Raw genomic sequence first — 16101 nt, forward strand, 5'->3', positions numbered from 1 at the left:
GAATATTTTCCTCTAAATAGAACAATAACAAAGCTTGCTAATGATCACTGGATTGTTTCAAGCGCAGGCTAGACATCTACATGAATGAGAGTGGGTGGATATAAATAGGAGCTGCCTTGTAGGGGCAATACTCCTTCAGTTTTCTTTAGTCTTCCGTTCTTATGCTACAAAATGCCAGAATTTTGTCTCAACTCTTATTGGAAGTCTGAGAATTTACGTTCATAAAAGCGTTAACAATTGGGCATCTAAGAATTTTTCCTTATTAATAGTGTGACGGTAACGCGTTGGTGTTCGGCTGTTCAAAGCTAGGGGTATGGCCTCGTCACATAGTATAAAAAAAAATAGAAAATCTGGAACTTCGTCTGTGGTAAGGTAAGGAGAAGACACACAAAACACAAGTAAATTTTAACAATGAAATTTTAATTACGTTAAATAAACAAAACATGAATAAAATGGACAAACAAATTCGTATAATAAAATCAATCAAAATAATAAGAATAATTAAATGACAATGAAAAGTTACGTTAAGACAAGTGAGCAAAATAACAAGAAGTGCAATAGACAAGTAAATGAGAGGTGCGGGAATATTGGCTATAAGCTATCACCTCTCTTAGTACACGTATGCCAAAGCTTATGTCTAGCAGGGAGAAGTGTTAACTGTGTGAAAGCACTGAATATTCTGAGGACTGAGGTCGTGGCGGCCCCAGACATCAAGTAGTATGGTGGGCGAGTGCAGTTGCAGCCAGGCCGGCGACCAATCAGCGAGGAGCCGCCAGCAAGACAGGTAGTTTGGCGGTTTGAGTCTGAGCAGGTGTCCCTGGCTGCATACGTTTTGCGCTCTGGCAAACCTTGCTGGTGTTGTTGTCGTTGTTGGACATTTCTTCCATAGTAGTTTTATATAGATGTATCGACGTATTTGTGGAGGGAAGAGCAGGCTCAATCTCTTGAAGGAGATTATCGTCACAATAGAATATATGAATAATCTTATTATAACACAAGAATATGTTCTAGAACATAAGAATGAAGACAACTGCAGAAAGCCTATTGGCACATACGAGGCAGCTCCTATTTATAGCCACTTAAACTCATTCATATATATGTCTAACCTACGCTTGAAACACTCAAGGCATCCTACTTCAGAACATAAGAATGAAGACAACTGCAGAAAGCCTATTGGCCCAAAAAATACCTAATAATTTTCTCCATATAGTTCCCAAAAACTTATCCATGTATACATATATACCTGATTTTATTTGTACACATAGAGAAACACAAATTATAATTTCAGAAAACGGAAAACAATTGTTTTTATTTCAATGGCCCGTATTCAGACTTCCAAACAGGTTTGAATTAATTTTGAATTCCACACATGCATAGAAATAAAATGACTTTCACATATATACTTGTATAAAATATCCAAAATCCGGATTTACTAACAAGAACTATATGTGACGAAGAAAATCTTGACCCAAATGAACCACAAATTATTGGAGACGATTAAAAACATTTAACAAGATCAAACCCAATAAAAAAATAATGAAGAAAGACATAACAGCTTATAAACAGATTACAATAGCCTTGAGGACCAATTGGACCACCTGTGAACCTGTATAGAACCTTGAGGAACACCTGTGAACCTTTATAGAACCTTGAGGACCACCTGTGAACCTTTATAGAACCTTGAGGACCACCTGTGAACCTTTATAGAACCTTGAGGACCACCTGTGAACCTGTATAGAACCTTGAGGACCACCTGTGAACCTTTATAGAACCTTGAGGACCACCTGTGAACCTTTATAGAACCTTGAGGACCACCTGTGAACCTGTATAGAACCTTGAGGAACACCTGTGAACCTGTATAGAACCTTGAGGACCACCTGTGAACCTGTATAGAACCTTGAGGATCACCTGTGAACCTTTATAGAACCTTGAGGACCACCTGTGAACCTGTATAGAACCTTGAGGACCACCTGTGAACCTGTATAGAACCTTGAGGACCACCTGTGAACCTTTCTAGAACCTTGAGGAAACACTTGGACCACCTGTGAACCATCTCTTAGAACCTTGAGGAACCTGCCTGCATCCAGGCCTCTGGCTTTCTAGTCGGTGGAGGGAGTCGAACCCTTCAATACCGGGTCCAACAAACACAGGAGAGAACGTCACAAACTTGAGACGGAGGGCCAAGTTTTAACAAGTTCTCCCTCAAAGTTTGCTGTCACATCTTCCTCTGGCAGCTCTCACTCACTGTACATACATTAAAGTTAGATTAGGTTTGTGTTCCCTGGCGCCCAGTGTTCCCTGGTGTTCCCTGGCATTGTTCCCTGGCACCCAGTGTTCCCTGGTGTTCCCTGGCATTGTTCCCTGGCACCCAGTGTTCCCTGGTGTTCCCTGGCATTGTTCCCTGGCACCCAGTGTTCCCTGGTGTTCCCTGGCATTGTTCTCTGGCGCCCAGTGTTCCCTGGCGCCCAGTGTTCCCTGGTGTTCCCTGGCATTGTTCCCTGGCACCCAGTGTTCCCTGGTGTTCCCTGGCATTGTTCCCTGGCACCCAGTGTTCCCTGGTGTTCCCTGGCATTGTTCCCTGGCACCCAGTGTTCCCTGGTGTTCCCTGGCATTGTTCTCTGGTGCCCAGTGTTCCCTGGCGCCCAGTGTTCCCTGGTGTTCCCTGTCATTGTTCCCTGGCACCCAGTGTTCCCTGGTGTTCCCTGGCATTGTTCCCTGGCACCCAGTGTTCCCTGGCATTGTTCCCTGGCACCCAGTGTTCCCTGGTGTTCCCTGGCATTGTTCTCTGGCGCCCAGTGTTCCCTGGCGCCCAGTGTTCCCTGGTGTTCCCTGGCATTGTTCCCTGGCACCCAGTGTTCCCTGGTGTTCCCTGGCATTGTTCCCTGGCACCCAGTGTTCCCTGGTGTTCCCTGGCATTGTTCCCTGGCACCCAGTGTTCCCTGGTGTTCCCTGGCATTGTTCTCTGGCGCCCAGTGTTCCCTGGCGCCCAGTGTTCCCTGGTGTTCCCTGGCATTGTTCCCTGGCACCCAGTGTTCCCTGGTGTTCCCTGGCATTGTTCCCTGGCACCCAGTGTTCCCTGGCATTCTTCCCTGGCGCCCAGTGTTCCCTGGCAGTGTTCCCTGGCGCCCAGTGTTCCCTGGCGCCCAGTGTTCCCTGGCACCCAGTGTTCCCTGGTGTTCCCTGGCATTCTTCCCTGGCGCCCAGTGTTCCCTGGCAGTGTTCCCTGGCGCCCAGTGGTCCCTGGCGCCCAGTGTTCCCTGGCACCCAGTGTTCCCTGGTGTTCCCTGGCATTGTTCCCTGGCACCCAGTGTTCCCTGGTGTTCCCTGGCATTGTTCTCTGGCGCCCAGTGTTCCCTGGCGCCCAGTGTTCCCTGTTGTTCCCTGGCATTGTTCCCTGGCACCCAGTGTTCCCTGTTGTTCCCTGGCATTGTTCCCTGGCGCCCAGTGTTCCCTGTTGTTCCCTGGCATTGTTCCCTGGCTCCCAGTGTTCCCTGTTGTTCCCTGGCATTGTTCCCTGGCTCCCAGTGTTCCCTGGCATTGTTCCCTGGCACCCAGTGTTCCCTGGCAGTGTTCCTTGGCGCCCAGTGTTCCCTGGCAGTGTTCCCTGGCGCCCAGTGTTCCCTGGCAGTGTTCCCTGGCAGTGTTCCCTGGCAGTGTTCCCTGGCGCCCAGTGTTCCCTGGCGCCCAGTGTTCCCTGGCGCCCAGTGTTCCCTGGCGCCCAGTGTTCCCTGGCACCCAGTGTTCCCTGGTGCCCAGTGTTCCCTGGCGCCCAGTGTTCCCTGGCAGTGTTCCCTGGCAGTGTTCCCTGGCGCCCAGTGTTCCCTGGCAGTGTTCCCTGGCGCCCAGTGGTCCCTGGCAGTGTTCCCTGGCAGTGTTCCCTGGCAGTGTTCCCTGGCACCCAGTGTTCCCTGGCGCCCAGTGTTCCCTGGCATTGTTCCCTGGCGCCCAGTGTTCCCTGGCATTGTTCCCTGGCGCCCAGTGTTCCCTGGCAGTGTTCCCTGGCGCCCAGTGTTCCCTGGCAGTGTTCCCTGGCATTGTTCCCTGGCGCCCAGTGTTCCCTGGTGTTCCCTGGCATTGTTCCCTGGCGCCCAGTGTTCCCTGGTGTTCCCTGGCATTGTTCCCTGGCGCCCAGTGTTCCCTGTTGTTCCCTGGCATTGTTCCATGGCCCCCAGTGTTCCCTGGCAGTGTTCCCTGGCAGTGTTCCCTGGCACCCAGTGTTCCCTGGTGTTCCCTGGCATTGTTCCCTGGCACCCAGTGTTCCCTGGTGTTCCCTGGCATTGTTCCCTGGCACCCAGTGTTCCCTGGTGTTCCCTGGCATTGTTCTCTGGCGCCCAGTGTTCCCTGGTGTTCCCTGGCATTGTTCCCTGGCACCCAGTGTTCCCTGGTGTTCCCTGGCATTGTTCCCTGGCACCCAGTGTTCCCTGGCATTCTTCCCTGGCGCCCAGTGTTCCCTGGCAGTGTTCCCTGGCGCCCAGTGTTCCCTGGCACCCAGTGTTCCCTGGTGTTCCCTGGCATTCTTCCCTGGCGCCCAGTGTTCCCTGGCAGTGTTCCCTGGCGCCCAGTGGTCCCTGGCGCCCAGTGTTCCCTGGCACCCAGTGTTCCCTGGTGTTCCCTGGTATTGTTCCCTGGCACCCAGTGTTCCCTGGTGTTCCCTGGCATTGTTCTCTGGCGCCCAGTGTTCCCTGGCGCCCAGTGTTCCCTGTTGTTCCCTGGCATTGTTCCCTGGCACCCAGTGTTCCCTGGCAGTGTTCCCTGGCAGTGTTCCCTGGCACCCAGTGTTCCCTGGCACCCAGTGTTCCCTGGCACCCAGTGTTCCCTGGTGCCCAGTGTTCCCTGGCACCCAGTGTTCCCTGGTGCCCAGTGTTCCCTGGCACACAGTGTTCCCTGGTGCCCAGTGTTCCCTGGCAGTGTTCCCTGGCACCCAGTGTTCCCTGGTGCCCAGTGTTCCCTGGTGCCCAGTGTTCCCTGGTGCCCAGTGTTCCCTGGCACCCAGTGTTCCCTGGTGCCCAGTGTTCCCTGATGCCCAGTGTTCCCTGGTGCCCAGTGTTCCCTGGTGTCCAGTGTTCCCTGGCGCCCAGTGTTCCCTCGTGCCCAGTGTTCCCTGGTGCCCAGTGTTCCCTGGTGCCCAGTGTTCCCTGGCGCCCAGTGTTCCCTGGCGCCCAGTGTTCCCTGGCGCCCAGTGTTCCCTGGCAGTGTTCCCTGGTGCCCAGTGTTCCCTGGCGCCCAGTGTTCCCTGGTGCCCAGTGTTCCCTGGCGCCCAGTGTTCCCTGGTGCCCAGTGTTCCCTGGCGCCCAGTGTTCCCTGGTGCCCAGTGTTCCCTGGCACCCAGTGTTCCCTGGTGCCCAGTGTTCCCTGGTGTTCCCTGGCATTGTTCCATGGCACCCAGTGTTCCCTGGCAGTGTTCCCTGGTGCCCAGTGTTCCCTGGTGCCCAGTGTTCCCTGGTGCCCAGTGTTCCCTGGCAGTGTTCCCTGGCACCCAGTGTTCCCTGGTGCCCAGTGTTCCCTGGTGCCCAGTGTTCCCTGGTGCCCAGTGTTCCCTGGTGCCCAGTGTTCCCTGGTGACCAGTGTTCCCTGGCAGTGTTCCCTGGCGCCCAGTGTTCCCTGGCACCCAGTGTTCCCTGGTGCCCAGTGTTCCCTGGTGCCCAGTGTTCCCTGGCACCCAGTGTTCCCTGGTGCCCAGTGTTCCCTGGCGCCCAGTGTTCCCTGGTGCCCAGTGTTCCCTGGCGCCCAGTGTTCCCTGGTGCCCAGTGTTCCCTGGTGCCCAGTGTTCCCTGGCAGTGTTCCCTGGTGCCCAGTGTTCCCTGGCGCCCAGTGTTCCCTGGTGCCCAGTGTTCCCTGGCGCCCAGTGTTCCCTGGCAGTGTTCCCTGGTGCCCAGTGTTCCCTGGTGCCCAGTGTTCCCTGGTGCCCAGTGTTCCCTGGTGCCCAGTGTTCCCTGGTGCCCAGTGTTCCCTGGTGCCCAGTGTTCCCTGGCGCCCAGTGTTCCCTGGCGCCCAGTGTTCCCTGGCAGTGTTCCCTGGTGCCCAGTGTTCCCTGGCGCCCAGTGTTCCCTGGCAGTGTTCCCTGGTGCCCAGTGTTCCCTGGTGCCCAGTGTTCCCTGGTGCCCAGTGTTCCCTGGTGCCCAGTGTTCCCTGGCGCCCAGTGTTCCCTGATGCCCAGTGTTCCCTGGTGCCCAGTGTTCCCTGGTGCCCAGTGTTCCCTGGCGCCCAGTGTTCCCTGGTGCCCAGTGTTCCCTGGCAGTGTTCCCTGGTGCCCAGTGTTCCCTGGCGCCCAGTGTTCCCTGGTGCCCAGTGTTCCCTGGCGCCCAGTGTTCCCTGGTGCCCAGTGTTCCCTGGTGCCCAGTGTTCCATGGCGCCCAGTGTTCCCTGGTGCCCAGTGTTCCCTGGTGCCCAGTGTTCCCTGGTGCCCAGTGTTCCCTGGTGCCCAGTGTTCCCTGGTGCCCAGTGTTCCCTGGCGCCCAGTGTTCTCTGGTGCCCAGTGTTCCCTGGCAGTGTTCCCTGGCGCCCAGTGTTCCCTGGCGCCCAGTATTCCCTGGTGCCCAGTGTTCCCTGGTGCCCAGTGTTCCCTGGCGCCCAGTGTTCCCTGGTGCCCAGTGTTCCCTGGCAGTGTTCCCTGGTGCCCAGTGTTCCCTGGTGCCCAGTGTTCCCTGGTGCCCAGTGTTCCCTGGCGCCCAGTGTTCCCTGGTGCCCAGTGTTCCCTGGCAGTGTTCCCTGGTGCCCAGTGTTCCCTGGTGCCCAGTGTTCCCTGGTGCCCAGTGTTCCCTGGCACCCAGTGTTCCCTGGTGCCCAGTGTTCCCTGGTGCCCAGTGTTCCCTGGTGCCCAGTGTTCCCTGGTGCCCAGTGTTCCCTGGTGCCCAGTGTTCCCTGGCAGTGTTCCCTGGTGCCCAGTGTTCCCTGGCGCCCAGTGTTCCCTGGTGCCCAGTGTTCCCTGGCAGTGTTCCCTGGTGCCCAGTGTTCCCTGGTGCCCAGTGTTCCCTGGCGCCCAGTGTTCCCTGGTGCCCAGTGTTCCCTGGCGCCCAGTGTTCCCTGGTGCCCAGTGTTCCCTGGCAGTGTTCCCTGGTGCCCAGTGTTCCCTGGTGCCCAGTGTTCCCTGGCGCCCAGTGTTCCCTGGTGCCCAGTGTTCCCTGGCAGTGTTCCCTGGTGCCCAGTGTTCCCTGGCGCCCAGTGTTCCCTGGTGCCCAGTGTTCCCTGGCGCCCAGTGTTCCCTGGTGCCCAGTGTTCCCTGGTGCCCAGTGTTCCCTGGCGCCCAGTGTTCCCTGGTGCCCAGTGTTCCCTGGTGCCCAGTGTTCCCTGGTGCCCAGTATTCCCTGGTGCCCAGTGTTCCCTGGTGCCCAGTGTTCCCTGGCAGTGTTCCCTGGCGCCCAGTGTTCCCTGGCGCCCAGTGTTCCCTGGTGGCCAGTGTTCCCTGGCGCCCAGTGTTCCCTGGTGCCCAGTGTTCCCTGGCAGTGTTCCCTGACGCCCAGTGTTCCCTGGCGCCCAGTGTTCCCTGGCAGTGTTCCCTGGTGCCCAGTGTTCCCTGGTGCCCAGTGTTCCCTGGCGCCCAGTGTTCCCTGGTGCCCAGTGTTCCCTGGTGTTCCCTGGCATTGTTCCATGGCACCCAGTGTTCCCTGGCAGTGTTCCCTGGTGCCCAGTGTTCCCTGGCACCCAGTGTTCCCTGGTGCCCAGTGTTCCCTGGCAGTGTTCCCTGGTGCCCAGTGTTCCCTGGTGCCCAGTGTTCCCTGGTGCCCAGTGTTCCCTGGTGCCCAGTGTTCCCTGGCAGTGTTCCCTGGTGCCCAGTGTTCCCTGGCGCCCAGTGTTCCCTGGTGCCCAGTGTTCCCTGGTGCCCAGTGTTCCCTGGCAGTGTTCCCTGGTGCCCAGTGTTCCCTGGTGCCCAGTGTTCCCTGGCGCCCAGTGTTCCCTGGTGCCCAGTGTTCCCTGGCGCCCAGTGTTCCCTGGTGCCCAGTGTTCCCTGGCAGTGTTCCCTGGTGCCCAGTGTTCCCTGGTGCCCAGTGTTCCCTGGTGCCCAGTGTTCCCTGGCGCCCAGTGTTCCCTGGCGCCCAGTGTTCCCTGGTGCCCAGTGTTCCCTGGCGTCCAGTGTTCCCTGGCAGTGTTCCCTGGTGCCCAGTGTTCCCTGGCGCCCAGTGTTCCCTGGTGCCCAGTGTTCCCTGGCGCCCAGTGTTCCCTGGTGCCCAGTGTTCCCTGGCGCCCAGTGTTCCCTGGCGCCCAGTGTTCCCTGGTGCCCAGTGTTCCCTGGCGCCCAGTGTTCCCTGGTGCCCAGTGTTCCCTGGCGCCCAGTGTTCCCTGGTGCCCAGTGTTCCCTGGCGCCCAGTGTTCCCTGGTGCCCAGTGTTCCCTGGTACCCAGTGTTCCCTGGTGCCCAGTGTTCCCTGGCACCCAGTGTTCCCTGGTGCCCAGTGATCCCTGGCACCCAGTGTTCCCTGGTGTTCCCTGGCATTGTTCCATGGCACCCAGTGTTCCCTGGTGCCCAGTGTTCCCTGGCATTGTTCCATGGCACCCAGTGTTCCCTGGCAGTGTTCCCTGGTGCCCAGTGTTCCCTGGCACCCAGTGTTCAATGGTGCCCAGTGTTCCCTGGTGCCCAGTGTTCCCTGGTGCCCAGTGTTCCCTGGTGCCCAGTGTTCCCTGGTGCCCAGTGTTCCCTGGTGCCCAGTGTTCCCTGGTGCCCAGTGTTCCCTGGCAGTGTTCCCTGGTGCCCAGTGTTCCCTGGTGTTCCCTGGCATTGTTCCATGGCACCCAGTGTTCCCTGGTGCCCAGTGTTCCCTGGCGCCCAGTGTTCCCTGGCGCCCAGTGTTCCCTGGCGCCCAGTGTTCCCTGGCGCCCAGTGTTCCCTGGCTGTGTTCCCTGGCGCCCAGTGTTCCCTGGCAGTGTTCCCTGGCGCCCAGTGTTCCCTGGTGTTTCCTGGCAATGTTCCCTGGCGCCCAGTGTTCCCTGGTGTTCCCTGGCATTGTTCCATGGCACCCAGTGTTCCCTGGCAGTGTTCCCTGGCGCCCAGTGTTCCCTGGCAGTGTTCCCTGGCAGTGTTCCCTGGCGCCCAGCGTTTCCTGGTGTTCCCTGGCATTGTTCCCTGGCGCCCAGTGTTCCCTGGTGTTCCCTGGCATTGTTCCATGGCACCCATTGTTCCCTGGCAGTGTTCCCTGGCACCCAGTGTTCCCTGGCAGTGTTCCCTGGCAGTGTTCCCTGGCGCCAAGTGTTCCTGGCGCCCAGTGTTCCCTGGCACTCAGTGTTCCCTGGTGCCCAGTGTTCCCTGGCGCCCAGTGTTCCCTGGCGCCCAGTGTTCCCTGGCACTCAGTGTTCCCTGGTGCCCAGTGTTCCTAGGCAGTGTTCCCTGGCGCCCAGTGTTCCCTGGTGCCCAGTGTTCCCTGGCGCCCAGTGTTCCCTGGCGCCCAGTGTTCCCTGGCACTCAGTGTTCCCTGGTGCCCAGTGTTCCCTGGCGCCCAGTGTTCCCTGGCGCCCAGTGTTCCCTGGCGCCCAGTGTTCCCTGGTGCCCAGTGTTCCCTGGCGCCCAGTGTTCCCTGGCGCCCAGTGTTCCGTGGCGCCCAGTGTTCCCTGGTGCCCAGTGTTCCCTGGTGCCCAGTGTTCCCTGGTGCCCAGTGTTCCCTGGCGCCCAGTTTTCCCTGGCGCCCAGTGTTCCCTGGTGCCCAGTGTTCCCTGGCAGTGTTCCCTGGTGCCCAGTGTTCCCTGGTGCCCAGTGTTCCCTGGCAGTGTTCCCTGGCGCCCAGTGTTCCCTGGCAGTGTTCCCTGGTGCCCAGTGTTCCCTGGCGCCCAGTGTTCCCTGGTGCCCAGTGTTCCCTGGCGCCCAGTTTTCCCTGGCGCCCAGTGTTCCCTGGTGCCCAGTGTTCCCTGGCAGTGATTCCCTGGTGCCCAGTGTTCCCTGGTGCCCAGTGTTCCCTGGCAGTGTTCCCTGGCGCCCAGTGTTCCCTGGCAGTGTTCCCTGGTGCCCAGTGTTCCCTGGTGCCCAGTGTTCCCTGGCAGTGTTCCCTGGCGCCCAGTGTTCCCTGGCGCCCAGTGTTCCCTGGTGCCCAGTGTTCCCTGGCAGTGTTCCCTGGCGCCCAGTGTTCCCTGGTGCCCAGTGTTCCCTGGCAGTGTTCCATGGCGCCCAGTGTTCCCTGGCGCCCAGTGTTCCCTGGCGCCCAGTGTTCCCTGGCAGTGTTCCCTGGCGCCCAGTGTTCCCTGGTGCCCAGTGTTCCCTGGCAGTGTTCCATGGCGCCCAGTGTTCCCTGGCGCCCAGTGTTCCCTGGCAGTGTTCCCTGGCGCCCAGTGTTCCCTGGCAGTGTTCCCTGGCGCCCAGTGTTCCTTGGCAGTGTTCTCTGGCGTCCAGTGTTCCTTGGCAGTGTTCCCTGGCGCCCAGTGTTCCGTGGCAGTGTTCCCTGGCGCCCAGTGTTCCTTGGCAGTGTTCCATGGCGCCCAGTGTTCCCTGGTACCCAGTGTTCTTTGGCAGTGTTCCCTGGCGCCCAGTGTTGCCTGGTACCCAGTGTTCCTTGGCAGTGTTCCCTGGCGCCCAGTGTTCCCTGGTGCCCAGTGTTCCTTGGCAGTGTTCCCAGGCGCCCAGTGTTCCCTGACAGTGTTCCCTGGCAGTGTTCCCTGGCAGTGTTCCCTGGCGCCCAGTGTTCCCTGGTGCCCAGTGTTCCTTGGCAGTGTTCCCTGGCAGTGTTCCCTCACAGTGTTCCCTGGCAGTGTTCCCTGGCAGTGTTCCCTCACAGTGTTCCCTGGCAGTGTTCCCTTGGGTACACTTGGCGTTGTAAACACACATCACACAGTTAATATAACAATTGGAGCTGATAATTGTAATTGTAAAAAAGTCCTGTATAACAACAGTACTTAATTACGTGTTCATTTTTGTCCCCCAATATTGTTATGCCAAATAATTATGGAACATCATACGGAAACGTTGTCAGATTAATTCAGCTTTATATAAGTAGTTCAGTAATTGCATTTGGGAGTAATATTATCAAATGTTAAATGGTAATTCATTAGCTCTTGAGCCTGTTTCTGTGTAAAGTTGTTACACTAGTCTAGTGTGCAAAGTTGATTATAGAGGTATAAGTATCATGCCTATAATTATATATTATAATTATTATAATTATTAGCATGATACATATCTTCTTGTGTGAAGCATGATTGTGTCATTATGTCTATTATAGCACTGGGAAGAGGTCACGATAAGGATTTGGGATGGGACGGGGGGAAGGAATGGTGCCCAACCACTTGTGTGGATGGTCGGTGATTGAACGTCGACCTGCATGAAGCGAGACCGTCGCTCTGCCGTCCAGCTCAAGTGGTTGGGGCAACGATCTCCAAAGCATGTTCGATCCCAAATAATATTTAAGGTTGATCTTGCAGAAGTTCTAAATATATTTTCATGTGATCAGAGATGAAAAGTCTGTAGGAAGGAACAGAGCTGAAAATTATGTATATGGTGCCTCTATGCAGGCGATGAGTCACAATAACGTGGCTGAAGTATGTTGACCAGACCACACACTAGAAATTGAAGGGACGACGACGTTTCGGTCCGTCCTGGACCATTCTCAAGTCACAATCGACTTGAGAATGGTCCAGGACGGACCGAAACGTCGTCGTCCCTTCAATTTCTAGTGTGTGGTCTGGTCAACATGGTGCCTCTATTTACTTGAAACGGAACCACAGAAGCGGGCAAGAAACACGCAGCTTGATGATAATTGGACCACCACCCCCCGTGACGGGCTTTCCTGCAGTGGCGACGACACAGGAAAACATTTGCATGACGGGGGGACTGTGCGCACCCCAACACAATGTTGTCTGATTTCCGCCAAGCCCTACTTTAGATGAGGGTATTGTGTAGCGTCGAGTCTCTCGCTCGTGAATATTGCGATAGGTTTTTACATGTAGACAATCTCGCCGGCTTTTACTGAAGTTGGCAGTATGTAACAAATGTTTCAGTCTAGAGAGTACAGCTGCTTTATGTCAGACATTCAATTACAGAATGTGCCTGTATAGCTCTAGTATTTATATGCTCAATGGTTGTATATATATATATATATATATATATATATATATATATATATATATATATATATATATATATATATATATATATATATATACTAGGTACGACATATATATATATATATATATATATATATATATATATATATATATATATATATGTCGTACCTAGTAGCCAGAACGCACTTTTTGGACTACTATGCAAGGCTCAATTTGCCTAATAAGCCAAGTTTTCGTGAATTAATATATTTCCTCAAATTTTTTTCTTATGAAATGATAAAGCTACCCATTTCATTATGTATGAGGTAATTTTTTTGTTATTGGAGTTAAAATTAACGTAGATATATGACCGAACCTAACCAACCCTACCTAACCTAACCTAACCTATCTTTATAGGTTAGGTTAGGTAGCCGCAAAAGTTAGGTTAGGTTAGGTTAGGTAGGTTAGGTATTCGAAAAACAATTAATTCATGAAAACTTGGCTTATTAGGCAAATCGGGCCTTGCATATTAGGCTGAGAAGTGCGTTCTGGCTATTAGGTACGACACACACACATATATATATATATATATATATATATATATATATATATATATATATATATATATATATATATATATATATATATATATATATATATATTAGTATATTTTGGTAGCAGTCTTTCCTGTAGACATATATTATTAAATATGACCGAAAAAGTAAGATTAATAATTCTAACACGAATTTTCTCTATCTTTCTTACGTTTCTTTTCACTGTTGATGGTAATTCAAAGATCAATTCTCCAAAATTCATTTTTATTTCTAGTCTGACGCGACACTTGAGCGCGTTTCGTAAAACTTATTACATTTTCAAAGACTTTAGTTTACAAACACACAACTGAAACTGAATAGAGCTTAACATCTAAGAGTTTTTATCTACGTTTGGGTGAGGTGAAAACAAACTTTCAACAATGGGTATTGAATGGGTATTAAATTCAAACACAAGACAGAACACGAAACAATGGGTATTGAATAGGAAGTAGTTTGTAGAAAGCCTGTTGGTCCATATTTCTTGATGCTTCTATATTGGAGCGGAGTCTTGAGGTGGGTAGAATATAGTTGTGCATTAATTGGCTGTTGATTGCTGGTGTTGACTTCTTGATGTGTAATGCCTCGCAGACGTCAAGCCGCCTGCTATCGCTGTATCTATCGATGATTTCTGTGTTGTTTGCTAAGATTTCTCTGGTGATGGTTTGTTTGTGGGAAGAGATTATATGTTCCTTAATGGAGCCCTGTTGCTTATGCATCGTTAAACGCCTGGAAAGAGATGTTGTTGTCTTGCCTATATACTGGGTTTTTTAAGGCTTACAGTCCCCAAGAGGGCATTTGAAGGCATAGACGACGTTGGTCTCTTTTAAAGCGTTCTGCTTTGTGTCTGGAGAGTTTCTCATGAGTAGGCTGGCCGTTTTCCTGGTTTTATAGTAAATCGTCAGTTGTATCTTCTGATTTTTGTCTGTAGGGATAACGTTTCTACTGACAATATCTTTCAGGACCCTTTCCTCCGTTTTATGGGCTGTGGAAAAGAAGTTCCTGTAAAATAGTCTAATAGGGGGTATAGGTGTTGTGCTAGTTGTCTCTTCAGAGGTTGCATGGCGTTTCACTTTCCTTCTTATGATGTCTTCGACGAAACCATTGGAGAAGCCGTTGTTGACTAGGACCTGCCTTACCCTACAGAGTTCTTCGTCGACTTGCTTCCATTCTGAGCTGTGGCTGAGAGCACGGTCGACATAAGCGTTAACAACACTCCTCTTGTACCTGTCCGGGCAGTCACTGTTGGCATTCAGGCACATTCCTATGTTTCCTTAGTGTAGACTGCAGTGTGGAAAACTCCGCTCCTTTCCATGACTGTTACATCTAGAAAGGGCAGCTTCCCATCCTTCTCCATCTCGTAAGTGAAACGCAACACAGAATTCTGCTCAAATGCCTCCTTCAGCTCCTGCAGATGTCTGACATCAGGTACCTGTGTAAAAATGTCGTCAACATACCTGCAGTATATGGCCGGTTTCAAGTTCATGTCGACTAAGACTTTTTGCTCGATGGTACCCATGTAGAAGTTTGCAAACAGGACACCTAGGGGAGAACCCATGGCGACCCCATCTACTTGCTTATACATGTGTCCATCCAGACTCAAGAAGGGTGCCTCTTTAGTACAAGCTTGGAGTAGTTTCCTTAGACTGTTTTCTGGTATGTCAAGAGGAGTACAGGCCGGATCACGGTACACTCTGTCGGCTATCATCCCGATTGTTTCATCCACAGGTACGTTGGTAAACAGAGATTCTACGTCCAACGAGGCTCTTATCCCTATGGCCCGTGTTCCCTGCAGCAAGTCAACAAATTCCTTTGGAGACTTCAGGCTGAAGGCGCAAGGGACATAAGGAGTCAGCAAGCCGTTGAGTCGTTTTGCCAGTCTGTACGTGGGTGTGGGTATCTGGTTGATGATTGGCCGAAGTGGGTTACCTCATACTCTCTGACCAAACTAAATTCCAAAGGGTAACGAAGGACACTACAGCCGAACTGAAAGCAAAGGTCAACAAATTGATCGAAACTGTGAATGCCAAGAAATCCGCACTCCACCTGCCAAAGGTTATTGGGGAATATAAACCTGGATATGCGTATGGAAATGTCAAGACCCACAAGCCTGGAAACCCACTTCGGCCAATCATCAGCCAGATACCCACACCCACGTACAGACTGGCGAAACGACTCAACGGCTTGCTGACTCCTTATGTCCCTTGCGCCTTCAGCCTGAAGTCTCCAAAGGAATTTGTTGACTTGCTGCAGGGAACACGGGCCATAGGGATAAGAGCCTCGTTGGACGTAGAATCTCTGTTTACCAACGTACCTGTGGATGAAACAATCGGGATGATAGCCGACAGAGTGTACCGTGATCCGGCCTGTACTCCTCCTGACATACCAGAAAACAGTCTAAGGAAACTACTCCAAGCTTGTACTAAAGAGGCACCCTTCTTGAGCCCGGATGGACACATGTATAAACAAGTAGATGGGGTCGCCATGGGTTCTCCCCTAGGTGTCCTGTTTGCAAACTCCTACATGGGTACCATCGAGCAAAAAGTCTTATTCGACATGAACTTGAAACCGGCCATATACTGCTGGTATGTTGACGACATTTTTACACAGGTACCTGATGTCAGACATCTGCAGGAGCTGAAGGAGGCGTTTGAGCAGAATTCTGTGTTGCGTTTCACTTACGAGATGGAGAAGGATGGGAAGCTGCCCTTTCAAGATGTAACAGTCATGGAAAGGAGCGGAGTTTTCCACACTGCAGTCTACACTAAGGAAACAAATATATATATATATATATTATATATATATATATATATATATATATATATATATATAAAATATATATATAAAATATATATATAACTATACATATATTAACTAAAATCTCACACCCCAGAAGTGATTCGAACCCATACAGCCAGGAGCACTCTGCAATTGATGTATAGGACACCTTAACCACTCGACCATCACGACCAGACAAAAGATGATGATAGCCGAGGCTATTTCCCCATCACCCCGCCGGCGCTCTGATGGTAATCTTGGGCATAGTATTTGATCAAATCACCTCATTCTTTGAGGCACACTTAAGGAACACAAATGCAAACAAGCCTGAATGGTCCCCAGGCATGTATGCAACTGAAAATTCACACCCCAGAAGTGACTCGAACCCATACTGCCAGAAGCACTCTGCAACTGGTGTACAGGACACCTTAACCACTCGACCACCACGACCGTTGTTCATTGAAAAGAACATATGTGTATTTGCTTTACCTGTTTGAATTCACATATTTGTACTTGCGTGGGAGATGAAGACAAAAGTTTGGTAATGGGAAATGTATTGTGAGTTATGAGAGCAGGCGGGCTGTCCGCCTTGCTGACACCATGTGTGGGTGTTGGCAGCTAAGCTAAGCTGGCTCCCTCTTGTCAGGGAGCTGTGAGTGTGAGAGAGGTTCTTCACATGTGTTTCACCATATCTGGATGTCCATAGATGAATACTGTGTAGTGTTGACCAGACCACACACTAGAAATTGAAGAGACGACGACGTTTCGGTCCGTCCTGG

At 52.9% G+C, this 16101-nt stretch overlaps 2 protein-coding genes across 3 annotated transcripts in view; both read left to right on the top strand.

Annotated features, from left to right (window-relative positions):
• The window catches only part of LOC123760270 (uncharacterized), a 743064-nt gene that overhangs the window by 86872 nt on the left and 640091 nt on the right, over positions 1–16101 (top strand). The gene's annotated exons all lie outside the window — the stretch shown is intronic.
• Positions 1–16101, top strand: part of LOC138372689 (involucrin-like) — a 68471-nt gene that overhangs the window by 13116 nt on the left and 39254 nt on the right. The window lies entirely within an intron of this gene.

This window comes from Procambarus clarkii, chromosome 39 (assembly GCF_040958095.1).
Source record: "Procambarus clarkii isolate CNS0578487 chromosome 39, FALCON_Pclarkii_2.0, whole genome shotgun sequence".
Classification (NCBI taxonomy): Eukaryota; Metazoa; Arthropoda; class Malacostraca; order Decapoda; family Cambaridae; genus Procambarus; species Procambarus clarkii.